Source organism: Artibeus jamaicensis, unplaced genomic scaffold (assembly GCF_021234435.1).
Source record: "Artibeus jamaicensis isolate MK-2021 breed Jamaican fruit bat unplaced genomic scaffold, CSHL_Jam_final contig_387, whole genome shotgun sequence".
NCBI classification, from domain to species: domain Eukaryota; kingdom Metazoa; phylum Chordata; class Mammalia; order Chiroptera; family Phyllostomidae; genus Artibeus; species Artibeus jamaicensis.
In genome coordinates this window covers 27822329-27838088 of record NW_026521812.1, presented here as the reverse complement: position 1 = coordinate 27838088, position 15760 = coordinate 27822329, and positions in this window count along the sequence as shown.

Sequence of the window (15760 nt, the reverse complement as noted above, 5' to 3'; positions counted from 1 at the left end):
GTTTGCTTTTGTTTTAGATAAGGTTGTTAGTAACTGTGAGTTTGCTGTCCTTTCACTGTTCATATCTTTTATATTCTTTTTCTTAGATAAGTCCCTTTAACATTTCATATAATAAGGGCTTGGTGATGATGAACTCCTTGTACTTGACCTTAGCTGAGAAGCACTTTATCTGCCCTTCCATTCTAAATGAAAGCTTTGCTGGATAGAGCAATCTTGGATGTAGGTCTTTGGATTTCATAACTTGGAATACTTCTTTCCAGCCCCTTCTTGCCTGTAAGGTATCTTTTGAAAAATGAGCTGACAGTCTGATGGGAACTCGTTTGTAGGTGACTGTCCTCTTAGCTCTTGCTGCTTCTAGGATTCTCTCCTTCCTTTTAATCTTGGCTAATGTAATGAAGATGTGCCTTGGTGTGTTTCTTCTTGGGTCCAACTTCTTTGGGACTCACTGAGCTTCCTGGATTTCCTGGAAGTCTACTTCCTTTGCCAGATTGGGGAAATTCTCCTTTATCATTTGTTCAAATAAGTTTACCACTGGTGGCTGTTCCTCTTCCCCTTCTGGTACCCCTATAATTCCAATGTTGGAATGTTTAGAGATGTCCTGAAGGTTCCTAAGCCTCTCCTCATTTTTTTGAATTCTTGTTTCTTCATCCTTTTCTGTTTGGTCATTTTTTTCTCTTTCTGGTCCACTCCTTTGATTTGAGCCCCAGTTTCCTTTCCATTACTATTGGTTTCCTGTGCATTTCCATTTATTTCAATTAGTTTAACCTTCATATGTTCCTCTAATTTGTGACTAAAATCAACCATTTCTGTGAGCATCCTGATCACCAGTATTTTGAACTGTGCATCTGAAAATTTTGCTATTTCTTCATTGCTTAGATTTATTGGCTCTGGGGCTTTGAGTTGTTCTTGAGCCATGTTTTTATCTGTTTGTGCCTGTTACCTATGAGGAGAGGTGCCTTAGGTGTTCACCAGGGTGGGGCCACCCAGGTTGCTGGTTTGTGATGCTGTATGTGGGGGCGGGGTCAGAGAGGGTGCAATGGTGGTCCTCTTCACTCACCTGGTCTGCCTCACTGCTTGCCCCAGCCTGTTCATCTGAGCGCAAATGTGTGAGTCCGCTGCCCTGTGCCGGGGCCTGTGGGGTCTGTCTCAATACTGTCTCTTCACTGGTTTATCTGTGAGCAAACACGTGACCGCAGACATCCAGCAACACTGCGCTTTCCCTGGGTCCACACAGAGCTACCCTGCACCTGGGATCCATGCTCTAGTCTGCCAGCTGCCTGGGTCAGGGGATCTTTTTTGCCTGATCCGCTCTGCTGCTGGCTTCACCCCTCTCACCCGTTTAACTGAGCATTTCGTTGTTTTCGGACTCTATTGTTCAATTTTTTTTTTTGTCATTTGATTGCGTTTATTGTTGTTAAAACTTTATTATTTTTAGATTTGGTTGTGTGAGGAAGCAAAGTGTTTCCACCTACGTCTTCATCTTGGTGGAAGTCCCCTGATTGATGTTTGAATGTTGAAGCAGTGTTGCATTTCTGTAATAAGAGATTATTGAGTGTGAGAATTTTATTGTATATCTCTAAATTTGAAGGGCTACTTTTTTTTTGAGAACTGTTGGTTGGTGCTAATGATGAACATTGAACTATGATTTTACTTTCTTATGCTATATTCTTCCAAATTTGATATCAGGTAACTGCTGGCCTCACAAAATGAGTTGAATATATTCCCTCCTTTCTAACTACTGAAGTTTGTATAAAATATGATATTTTTATATACATTTAGGTACTTTTGTGGAATTCACTAGTGAAAAATCTGGAGCTAGGAATTTTTGGAGGGGAAAGATTTTAACTGAGAATTCAATTTCTGTAATAGATAAAGGACTACTCAGCCTACTTTTCTGTAATTTGTGTCTTTCAAGAATTTTGTTTATTTCATCTAAGTTATTCAACATATGCATAAAATTTGTTGTAGTATTACCTTATTATCTTTTTAATATCAATGGAGTCAGTGGTAATCACAGCTTTTTCATTCCTAACATTGGTAAATTAAGTCTTTTCTCTTTGTCTTGTGTTTAGCCTGGTTATAAGTTTATCAGTTTTATATATCTCTTGGTCCTTTCTTTGAGAGAATGAGTTTTGTCTTCCTTCATTCCTGCCTTCTATACCTCTCATGAAGAAAGACAGAAAAATTCTAAATAATCACATTTGCTGAAGTTTAATACTATTCATTTCAACAAATCATTTCTATGATGAGTGACTGCATGCTTTTTCTTCATTTTTTAATATTAAATTATGTAGAAATTTGAAAAATAAGTGCCATCAGTCATAATGGATTACCCTGTTTTACATATCGTTTTTTTTACAAGTCACTTTTATGCTTTTTGTTTAGAATTTTTCTATCTTTTTTCATGACGCATGTAAATTTTATCTTTTTCTCTCTTGTAATGTCTTTGTCAGATTTTGATTACAATGAGTACTAGACTCAAAGTAATTTGAAAACATCCCCTCAATATTTTAATTAGCAGGAGGTTTTAGCTAAAATTGCTATTATTTCCTACATAAATTTTAGAATAATTCAGTGATGAGTTAATCTTATTAAATATTTTGCTTATGAATAAATTTTTAATGACATGTTTAATTGTCTTAATAGTGGAATATGAAGATTTTTATGTTCATTTAGTCTTAAAATTATTTTATTTATTTTTAGCATAATCTATAGTTTTGTTAATCTTTTTGGAGAAGTAATTTATGGCTTTGTTTATTTTATGTATAGAAATATGTTTCCTTTTCAACTAATTCATGTCTATATTTTTTATTTTGTACATCTTATATTATTTATTCTTATTATTTATCTAGTTCTTTTATTATTAGCCAAGATCACAGATTTCTGGATTCATTAATATGTCTAAAATATATATATTTCATATATACTAATATATTACATATAATATATATTTTACACATATATAATACATTTTATGTACACTTGAACATGTAATTAATAAATATGCTATAGCAAACATATTTTTCTATATAATTATCATTTTCATTATAAGGCACTAAAATTCATTAAAATTAAACTTAATTGGCATAATACCACAAAAACAAGATGAATCTGACAATTTCATTGTCAAGAAATAAAAATGTTTTTAAACATGTTGTGTGTTGAAAAAATTTTAAAAGTCTAACTTGAAGAGGACACAGTGGAAATGTGGTCCTTGAGAATTAAGTACATTAATGAATATATAATTACACAAACATACACATGCATGCCCCACCCCACATACTTTTCTAGACATAAATATGGATATCACTACTGTTGTTTGACAATTCAACCACCACAGATTATAAAATTGAGGAAGGGTACAGACATATCATATTATAATCTATAAAAATCACTATATTATAAAGTATTAATACAATAGATCTCTCAAGATAAATTATTAAAATAATATAAAGCTGCAGTAAAAATACTGATTTCTAAAATCTATGTAAATAGACTATATATAAATAAACCTTTGCTCAGTAAAAATTATTTTCTCAATCTTTCTACCAATTACACAAATAAATAAAGTGAAGAGGCATAAATAGAGTGGACTGGGAAATGCATGAAATGTAAGGGAATATTAGGAGGATATTTACACTAAACATCTAGAATTTAAAGCATTGTCATTGTAAAAAAAGATCTTCACAACTGTGTATCCAAATTGTGTTCCTATATATTATTTTCTCAATAGTGTATTTTTATATGCCTTTTTTAGCTCACCATTTTCTTTAAAAAGCTCATGAATTCCTATGCTCACTGTGCTTCTGTCCTCTACAAATAAACACAGTGGCTGTCAGAGATGCCCCCTGTGGGAGTGTACCCCCAGAGCGTAAAAAGTGTGGGAAGGGGCAAGAAGCATGGGTGCAGTCACAGTGCAAAATCTCCCATTGCTGCTGGTCATAATCTGCTGCAACATCTGGAGCTTATTTTTTTCAGTGGTCAAAAAGGTTACTACTTTCAGATTTTAGCATTAGTTTAGAGAAGACTTAAGCCACAGATGGCATAGTTCTTTTTATATGTCACCGGAGAGCTTTAATATATCATATTACAATAGAGTATGAACTATTTAAAACATAAAATTAACTACATAATTTCTAGACATATTCTCAGTGGCTATATCATGGAGGTCAAGCATTATTAACCTTGAAAAATAAAGACATTATAAAATGGTAAAGGAAATGAAAAGACGATCTTCTTTAAGAAACATGGCAAAAGAGTGGACCTACTATAATAATGAATGTCAGTACAGTATCCTAAATTAGACCTGTAAACACAATTGATTTTATGCAGAGTACGAAAGTGACTTAATGAAGTAATTTAATGCAATAAATTGAAGTGGTACTGGAACAACTGGACATCAATATTTAGAAAAAATTCTCAAAATATATGAACATGAAGTCAAAATGAATAATAGGAATAAATGTAAATATAAACTGTAATAATCTTAGAAGGAAACATAAGCAAGCATTTCTTAAGTAGGAGATAAAATAACAAACCAAATCCTACTTACTTGATTCAGAAAAAAAAATCTTTTGAATAGGAACTTTATTTCTACTGTGATAAAAGTTGTCTATAAAATGCCCATAGCCAAGTACTTGATAATGAAACATTGAAAATATTGTTACCTTTGTGGTCAAGAATAACAAGTGTTCCCACAATTATCATTTCTACTCAGCACTGCACTGTTTAGGAAGCTAAGAAAAATACATGAAAATAGAAAGATTTTTAAATATGAAGAGAAAAAAACAATGCTAGTGTGGTTCTTACTCAATTGACATAAAATTGCAAATAACACCAACATCATACAGATTCACTCTTTGGCCATGAAGGAGTGAGACAACAACATATAATAATGTTTATGCCCAGATACTGTATAAATACTGTAAAATACTGTATAAAACATAAAAATAACCAAGTAGTCCCTCTTCCTGAGGAGTGACCACTGTTCTTAAAAAAAACAACAACAATATAAGCTATAACAATATTGTATTTTTCTAGCAACTATGATAAAATTATGTATTAGGATAATCATTCCTAGAATTTCACATATATAGATAGTTATTAATAGATTAAAACTATACTCCCATGAAGCCTTCCTTAAATCTCCTAATATAAACCTAAATCCTGTAACAATTCCCTCTTGAAACCCAGATGGTTTCATATGGTGTGCAAGTTCCCTTTACCTAATATGAACAATAAACAAAACTTTGTCCAAATACAGGCATGTTCTTAGTGAGGTTTATTGGTGGGTATTGTTGAAAAAAAGAAATCAACTTAATTAAAGATAGGATGTTTGTTAACATAAATATTAATGAGAATTTACAACATATGCTACTATAATCTAGCAATAAGAAGTTATCTTGTTTTAATGTAAGTTAAAATCAATACCAATTTTATGCATGACAAGAATGTCAATCTAACAAAAATGTGAAAACTTACTAGAAAAAAATGTAACAAATTATTGAAACAAGTAATGGAAAACCTGAAAAATGGGCATAAAACTCATAAATTAGAATTTTTTATATCATGAGTAATTTCTAAGTAAATTTTATAAATTTAATGAAATTCCAATAAAATTTCCAACAGTTTCCAACCCAGCTTCTCTTGGTGGAACTTGATGATTCTGAAGTTTCTATTGAAGGACAAATGTACAAGAACAACCCAGCACCATTTTAAGTACAAAAACAGTGTTAGAACACTGGCTCTATCAAAAGTCATGATTTATGACAAATCCATAGTTTAAAAAGAAAGGGCTTATTTATACAGAGAATAACTAAATAAAGTATCAAGCCCAAAAGAAAACCACACACATATATCATTTTTATATGTGACAGAAATGTTGCAAATCAATCAGGAAACAGACTTCTGGTCTAAGTATAAACTTACATATCCATTGTACAGACAGTTTGGCATTCCCTAGTAAAGGTAAACCATGTGCTTCCCTTAAAACCTCTGGCCACATGTGAGCATGAAAAAAATATCCATGTATGAGGATATTTGTGTTACTATTATGTAAAATAGCAACAACTGAGAAGAATCTAAAACTATGTATATTAATATTAAAATGGAAAATAAGTTGTGTATCTATAAGAGAGAGAGGTCTGTAGCAATAAAAAATGACTGTAGCCATCAATCTCAAAAATATATAAATAAGAAAAATATGTTCAGTAGATTTCATTTACTGTATTACGCAAACTTCAAAAAGAGGTAAAAATAAATCATATATTTGGGGAGAATATCTGTAAGGGTGATAAACACTATACAAGAAGGTAAAGGAGTAACTGATGTAAAATTCAGGATAGTTGTTAGGTGGAGGAAGGATTCTATCATGTTGGGAAGATGCATTAGGGTCTTCTGAGATATGGTCGAGTTCTCTTTAATGGGTTTGAGTCATAACCAATGTGCGCCACTTATGATTATCCTTTAAAGTTCACACAGTTTTTATACTTCTTGTGCATATGCTGTATTTTATCTCCATTTCATAAGAGAGGACAAAGCTAAATACTTGTCAATTCATATCTGAAATTAATAAAGTAATTTTGGGTGCATAAATAATAGCCTCTTGAATTTGTATTGGTTCTGTGAAATTATATTTTAGAGATTATTTCTTAGAGCTAGGGAAGTTATTAAAATAAGTATATAGTATAAGAAATCCAAAATAGTTTTTACAACTAGATATAAGCATGAATATAATATTATAAATTGATGATATAAAGATTATTAATTTATTGCTGGTTTTATGAAAAATAATTTTATATATTATAGCAACTATCATAAAATATATGTAGAAGACTTTGAAGATACCAAGTGATGTTGTATTCTCTCTCCATACCTTTTGTTGCTCATATTCTTTTCAAAAGAAACATCAACCTTTTCTTTTCAGTTCTGTGAAATATTGCCATGATGAATTCAGCCTTTTTTTCTATTAATTTAATGATATGGATCCTGCTACCATGTGGTTAAGTATGTAGAAATGGACTTGCCTGCCATCTTTTACATAAAAGCAGAGAAAGTTTGAGTCAAATTTGTTTTTTTTAAATATATTTCATTAATTATGCCATTACAGTTGTCCTATTTCCCCCCTTCATTCCACTCCACCTGTACACCCCCTCCCCCACCACTCCCCCCCTTTAGTTTATGACCATGTATCTCAAGTTCTTTAGATTCTATATTTCCCATACTATTCTTGCCCTCCCTCCTATCTATTTTCTACCTACCATCTATGCTACTTATTTCTGTATCTTCTCCCCCCTTCTCCTTCTCCCACTCCCCTGTTGCTAACCCTCCATGTGATCTTCATTTCTATGGTTCACTCCTGATCTAGCTGTCCTCTTAGTTTGCTTTTGTTGTAGGTGTGGTTGTTGATAACTGTGAGTTTGCTGTCCTTTCACTGTTCATCTTTTTTATCTTCTTTTTCTTAGATAAGTCCCTTTAACATTTCATATAATAAGGGCGTGGTGACGATGAACTTCTTGAATTTGATCTTATCTGAGAAGCACTTTATCTGCCCTTCCATTGTAAATGAAAGCTTTGCTGGATAGAGCAATCTTGATTGTAGGTCTTTGGATTCCATGACTTGGAATACTTCTTTCCAGCCCCTACTTGCCTGTAGGGTCTTTTTTGAGAAATCCACTGGCAGTCTGATGGGAACTCCTTTGTAGGTGACTGTCCCCTTATCTCTTGCTGCTTCTAGGATTCTCTCCTTCCTTTTAATCTTGGCTAATGTAATGAAGATATGCCTTGGTGTGTTTCTTCTTGGGTCTAACTTCTTTGGGACTCTCTGAGCTTCCTGGATTTCCTGGAAGTCTATTTCCTTTGCCAGATTGGGGAAATTCTCCTTTATTATTTGTTCAAATAAATTTTCCACTGGTGGCTGTTCCTCTTCCCCTTCTGGTACCCCTGTAATTTGGATGTTGGAGCATTTATAGATGTCCTGGAGGTTCCTAAGTCTCTTTTCATTTTTTTGAATTCTTGTTTCTTATTTTCTTCCTTCTGGTGCACTCCCTTGATTTGAGTCCCACTTTCCTCTTCATCACTATTGGTTTCCTGTGCAATTCCCTTCATTTCAATTAGTTTAGCCTTCATATGTTCCTCTAATTTGTGACTATAATCAACCAGTTCTGTGAGCTTCCTGATCACCAGTGTTTTGAACTGTGCATGTGAAAGTTTGGCTATTTCTTTGTCACTTAGGTTTATGGGCTCTGTGGCTTGAGATCTTCTTGAGCCACTTTTGGTCTGTTCTTGCTCGTTAATTATGAGGAGTGGAGCTTTAGGTGTTCACCAGGGCAGGGCCGCTGAGGTCGCTGAGTTGGGAGGCTGTATGTGGGGGCGGGGTCAGAGCTGGGAAATGGTGGCCTCCTCTGCTGCCTCTTGCCTGGGGCCTGCTTGGTCCCGTCGTCTCACTGCCCACTCTCTCGTTGGTCTATCTGTGCATGAATGGGGGACCGCAGTCAACCTGCCACCCTGCACCCTTGCTGGGTATGCCGGTCGCTCACTGGGTCGCTCACTGGGTCTGCCCATTGCAACCCCACGCCTGGGATCCGCGCGCTTGAGTCTGTCTGACCGAGTTTTCCTGTACTGCCCCGCTCTGCCAGCTGCTGGTTTCGCCCCTCTTACCAGTCAGTCTGAAGAATTCCTTGTTATCAGACTTCTGAAAAGTTCAATTTTCTGTGTTCTAGCTATGTTTTCTGTTGCTAATATTTTGTTGTCTCTCAACTTGGTTGTGGGAGAAAGCACCGCATCTCCACCTATGCCTCTATCTTGACAGAAGTCAGATTTGTTTTTATTTGCTCTGCAATTTGTGTGAAATAATGAAGCATCCTCTGGTAATAGTATCACCTACCCAAGGTAAAAAATATATTTTCTTACAGAAAACTACCCCCCCAATACACACAAATCCAGTTACCAGATATATCATGTTATTTTAACTGAGATATTCAGGTTAGAAAATCCCAGAGGTAAAAAAAAAAAAAGAACTGTGTTGATCAAAAATGTTTTACACTATTTTCATCTCTTATTTTCAATTTAAAAACAACAGTAATACACCTTTGAAAATTACTTATTGAAGTTGTTATTTCTAAAAAAGGAAGGAAACTGTTTAATCTTCTAATGTTTACTGCTTGAGCCACAATCAAGATTCTAAGTAAGTGTGAGAAAGTGTGGGACTAACTACTAAGAGATAGCAGTTCTGTGTTTAGCACTTCTTTGTCTTTATCTATGGTTGATTTCCAATTATATAGGTCAATAATTTCTGCTTTTAGAATGAAAAAAACATTTTCTAAAAGGGTAACTCACTCTTAAAATACAATACTATCACCATCACCACCACCATCACCACCACCAATAATAATAACAGCAACAGCAAATCAACTAAAAAAACAAAAAATTATGTGTGAAATGTAAAAGCTACCATTAAAGGCACAAAATGATGATAAAGTAAGAAAATAAATTAGTGATTAAATTCATATTTAATCAACAAGAAACATTTGGTGGCATTACTTAAAATTCATTTTTATCCAATACAATAACTCATTAATTATAATAATCATATTAGTGTTTATAAATTTTTACTGATCAAGTCATAGCTCATTTAGTCCAGAGAGGAAAGTGAGAAATTGCAAGGGTACTCGAACAGCTGAGGGGGGCATGCAGATGCTGAGCAGGAGACACAGAACTAATGCACAATTTATGAATTTGTGCCAAGAAAAACTCTTATTTTAATCAAATTTCTTCTTCCAGTTAAGCAGTGCCAATCATTTATTTGGAGGTAAGTTCTCCAAATTAACAACTATATTTTTAAACTCTAAAGCCTCTTAACACTGAATTTTGTGAACAAATTTAGATGTTTTTCAAAGTTAGTGTTTATCTAAGAGAAACATATTTTATCTTTAAGGCAAAATAAATTAAATTCACACACTGTTAAGCAGATTCCTTTAGGGAAGAAAACGCATTACTTGCAACTAGTGCAGGTACAATGTTAGAACAAAAATTTTTAAAAGACTCTTTTTGAGTTAGTTACATCAGAAAGGTCAGTGAAGCATTCCCTTCTCTAATACACTTTTACACTTTTTTGCCCTTGATCTTTTGATCCAGGATTGGAAGATATGACTCCCTGAGGCAACGTCCTATTTTTTGAATGTTAAAATTCTCAACTAGGGCATCTACTTTGGTGACTATGACCTGTGACACACAGCATCCACTCTGGCATAATGTGAAGGGGATTTTCTATTTAATTTTCAGGGAATTCAGATTCCTCAGCTCTTGCCCTGCATCTTAGTTTCCTTTTATTGTTTATATTCAGCATTCGTTACCTGCTATAGCCCCTTTCCAGCAGTCGCCAACATTCTTTCTCTGTGTGTTTGGCATACCTATCTATGTGTTACAGAATTGTCTTAGCTCACTGTCTATAATTTCTCACAGAGCTGTGATTGAAACTCAGATGACATGTCTGACTGCCTCTCCCACTCCCGCCCCACAACAGAAGATATTCTTTGCCTACAAAGTGATCACTCTTTTAGAGAACTCCCTGACAGCTTCCTTCCCAGTCTCTCTAATTGCATATATTTATATCTCCAATGGAGGAAGTCAATTCTTTATCTTTGCTGGAATTCTCCCTTTCATTCTATTTTTTTCCTGGTATATTTTAATTATTCAAATAACCAGGAGATAATCAAGGCTAATCTTCTTGAACGCTTCACCCTGATTCTCTGGGTCCCAATCTTTTGACAGTTCCTCTGTAAAAAATTTCTATCAATGATGAGTAAGATATCCTCTTAGATATTACTGATCAAGTAGTAGGTATAAAATACATTTTCAAGAAGATTCATTGTACACTAACGATTTACTTCAGGAATAATATTTCCTGAAATGATAACAGGAAAATATTTGCTCATATCTGTAGAAATAAACAAATAAACAAACAGCATATCCATTTCAAGACTCAATAGTCTTCCATGTTCCTGCTCACAGACACAAAATACCAAAGGCTTTTCTGAATCTTCTTGGTTTAATTTCAGTCAGCACAGAACACACAAAATTCTAGCCCAGTGCCACCAGCCAAGGCAGGTGAGCATACATCACAGAAAGCATCTCTGAAAATCAAGTGAATAAACCTTCAGACACTGGCAAGCCCCAGGCGGTCTTTATTCCCACCCATCCTTGGTTAGCACATTCCAAAAACCTAAAGGAATATAGCTACCAAATATCAAATTCAGAAAGTCTACTTAAATACATTTCTTTACCTACAAGGCAGAAACCAAAATACATCCCATTTAGGATATAACCTGTCAGAGATCTTAGACTAAATTCTAGGTAATCTGCTTTAAAACTCCTGTTTTATTTTATTGTCTAATCTTTCACGATGATGGACCCCTTAAATGGTTATCATAAACTTTTATCCTCTCTTCTTGCTCTATATCACTAGGGGGTAAAAGAGCAAAACATACAACAGCCACACAAATGCCCGAAGTTTAAACCCTGACCCATCCACTCAAAGTTAAAAACTATATGTTTGGCCAGTTCCTTAACTTTACAAACAATGGTTCTTTTTAAAAATATATTTTATTGATTATGCCATTACAGTTGTCCTATTTCCCCCCTTCATTCCACTCCACCCTGCCCACCCCTTCCGCACCATTTCCCACCCTTTCCTTTATGACCACGTGTCTCAAGTTCTTTAAATTCTATATTTCCCATACTATTCTTGCCCTCCCTCCTATCTATTTTCTACCTACCATCTATGCTACTTATTTTCTGTACCTTCTCCCCCCTTCTCCTTCTCCTACTGCCCTGTTGCTAATCCTCCATGTGATCTTCATTTCTATGGTTCACTCCTGATCTAGCTGTCCTCTTAGTTTGCTTTTGTTGTAGGTGTGGTTGTTGATAACTGTGAGTTTGCTGTCCTTTCACTGTTCATCTTTTTTATCTTCTTTTTCTTAGATAAGTCCCTTTAACATTTCATGTAATAAGGGCTTGGTGACGATGAACTTCTTGAATTTGATCTTATCTGAGAAGCACTTTATCTGTCCTTCCATTCTAAATGAAAGCTTTGCTAGATAGATCAATCTTGGATGTAGGTCTTTGGATTCCATGACTTGGAATACTTCTTTCCAGCCCCTTCTTGCCTATAAGGTCTCTTTTGAGAAATGAGCTGACAGTCTGATGGGAACTCCTTTGTAGGTGACTGTCCCCTTATCTCTTGCTGCTTCTAGGATTCTCTCCTTCCTTTTAATCTTGGCTAATGTAATGAAGATGTGCCTTGGTGTGTTCCTTCTCGGGTCCAACTTCTTTGGGACTCTCTGAGCTTCCTGGATTTCCTGGAAGTCTATTTCCTTTGCCAGATTGGGGAAATTCTCCTTTATTATTTGTTCAAATAAGTTTCCCACTGGTGGCTGTTCCTCTTCCCCTTCTGGTACCCTTATAATTCTGATGATGGAACGTTTAGAGATGCCCTGAAGGTTCCTAAGCCTCTCCTCATTTTTTTGAATTCTTGTTTCTTCATCCTTTTCTGTTTGGTTATTTTTTCCCTCTTTCTGGTCCACTCCTTTGATTTGAGTCCCAGTTTCCTTTCCATTACTATTTGATTCCTGTGCATTTCCATTTATTTCAGTTAGTTTAGCCTTCATATGTTCCTCTAATCGTGACTAAAATCAACCATTTCTGTGAGCATCCTGATCACCAGTGTTTTGAACTTTGCATCTGAAAGTTTTGCTATTTCTTCATTGCTTATGATTTATCGGCTCTGGGGCTCTGAGTTGTTCTTGAGCCATGTTTTTATCTGTTTGTGCCTGTTACCTATGAGGAGGGGAGCCTTAGGTGTTCACCAGGGTAGGGCTACCTAGGTTGCTGGTTTGTGATGCTATATGTGGGGGCAGAGTCAGAGAGGGACAATAGCAGTTCCCTCTGCCACTTCCCGCCACTGGGGCCCACATGGTTTGTCTCACTGCTTGCTCCTTCACTGGTGTATCTGCGCACAGATGTGTGACCTCAGTGAGTCCACCACCTTGCACCCTTAGTGGGTCTGCCTGCTGCTACTCTATACCTTGGATCCACCCATGGCTGCTGCTGTTGCCTGGGTCTTAAACTCGGGTTCGTCCAGTGGATCTTTCCTGCCCGATTGCACTCTGCTGCTGGCTCCGCCTCTCTTACCAGTTTGGCTGAAGGGTTCATTGTTGTCAGACTTCTGTGTAGTTCAATTTTCTGTGGTTTGGCTGCATTTTTGTTGCTAAAACTTTGTTGTTTTTAAACTTGGTTGTGTGAAAAGCCACAGTGCTTCCACCTACACCTCCATCTTGGTGGAAGTCCTCTGGTCCTATATATTATTTACTGGAAATCTGAATATCTAGTGAAACTTGAATATGTTCAATTTCAAATGGTAAAGGTTAGCATCGCAAATTCATGTTCCATGCTTATGCTCTTACATTTTGTATTACCCCAGCCAGAGATGATCCTCGTTTATTGCTTCTTAGGCATTTATACAACAAATATTTATTGAACTTATCCTAGGTGTAAAGCTCTATGGCTGATATAAGTTTGTATTATATGTGGACTTTATATTCAAAGAGCATTCATTGTAATAAGGGTAATCAGACTGTGGCATTCTTACAATAAAGGTTAAAATAATAAAAGAGTACAAGTATAGTACCATTAATTTCAAGATAAGAAGAAATTCCTTTTGGTGTCATTGATAACAGAATTTCACCTCTTAGTTTCCTAGATAAAATCACTAATCCTTCCTTAAGCTGGCTAAATTAAAATACTCAGCATGATTTTGTTTTACAGAATTTTGAAAAAGAGAATAGAGCCCTGGCCAGGTAGCCTAGTTGGTTAGAGTGTCCTCCTGATGTGCCAAGGTTGTGGGGTTAGGGTGCATACAAGAGTTAACCATACATATATAAGTGGAACAATGTATGTTCCACTTCTCTCTCCCCTTCCCACTCAATAAGCAAAAAATTAGTATAAAAATAAATTTAAAAAAGAGTGTAGAATGTTCTGATATCAATAATATCAGTGACATAATGAGGAAAAAAGTGAAGATAGCAAATAGATAAAATAGTCATTTTAACCAAGCTGTTAAAATTATCAACCTGACAAAGTTTGAGGCATGAGTGAAACCTACATTCTTGTTTTAACTGGCTGAGAACTTAATTTTTTTAACTTTCCGGTCCAGCACCAATGTCTGGACATAGATCTGAATATCCAGATAACCAACCCTCTGAGTACCCCTCTGAAGGACTCATCTGACATTTGTTATCCAGTGGTGTCCGACTTTTTGGTGTTTCTGTGCCATTCAGAAAGAAGTGTTATCTTGAGCCACACATTAAATATAGTGGGTCATATAATCATAAAAATTGTCATAATGTTTATGTAAATTTACAATTTTATGTTGGGCTGCATCCCCAGCCCTTCTGGGCTGCAGGTGGCCCATGGACCTCACATTGGACGCCCCGATAGGATGTCATGAGATATGGCACTCATCTTCCAGACCACCTGGTACCCATCATCCTGACTACTTGACACCTGACTGATGACAGTCCTGGACCAATCTTAGGGCCAGGAATGCAAGAGTGTTAATTCTCAAAACTGTACTATTTACCACAAAAATTCTTAAGTTTTCTTTATTCTTTGGGACACTTCTCAGTTTTTGCCTCACTGCACTTTCTCCCATTTTACATCTACATCCCTTTTTTTCTAGCAAAGCTTCCACACTCTTTTTCAGTTCATTCAACAATATGAACTGTCCTTTCCAGTAATAAGACCCAACTATTTCTAAATAAGAACATATCAATGAAGCAATTTTAATGTTTACTATAAGAATATATGTGTATGTCTGTGCCTGTGTATAGTTTTATTGATTGTTTTTGTTTCTTTTGGTTTCCAAGGAGAAGTAACAGAATCAAAAGATACCACTGACAAAACTAAAGGACTGAAAACAAGGGGGTGGACTAGATTTACAGTTCTAATACAAGTAAATAATATAATAATTTATAAACAATAACTTAAGTTTATTTATAAAGAATAAACTCTGTTTCATGTTCCCATAACTGTAAGCCTATTTTTTCTACCTCTATATATTAAAGGTAATGATTTAAAAAATAAATAAAAGGATAAAGCCATTTCTGCCCTATGGGAGAAGTTAAACTTCTCCCTGGAATGTACCTCATTTTTTTCTCCTTTTAAGAATTTCAAATCCCTTGATATGTTTCTTAAAATTATTATTTCCTTGGCAGCTACTAAGTGAGATGATTGTAGATAGGTACTATTTCTTACAGTGTGGAGTATTTTTTTAAACTAGTTTTTTTCCCACCAGGTGAGGAATTACTCAGATTATGTACATCTCTATGAAGCATTTTTATCTTTGATCTAAATTTTCTAATGCTCCTCTGCACAAGTGAAGAAGGGGACAAATGCCAACCAACTACATGAATTTCAAAAGAGCTGTTGTATTTTCCATTCATAAAGAAAACCTAGGCAATACTCAAGGTTAAAAAAGATGAATGCATTGATAGAAATTTCTCTGTCAGGAAGTAATTGCTAGACATGGCATGCTCAGCCTGGGGAAAAGAGATGATGACTGAAGAGTACATAAAAGTTGTTCTTGATATTAAAGATATCCTCAGACCTCTAAAGCATTAATTTAAAAAAATGAGCCCCAGATCAAACAGTGTATAAAAATGCTTCCTTTGTCTTAAAGAACTCGAGTCAACAGAACTAATAATTT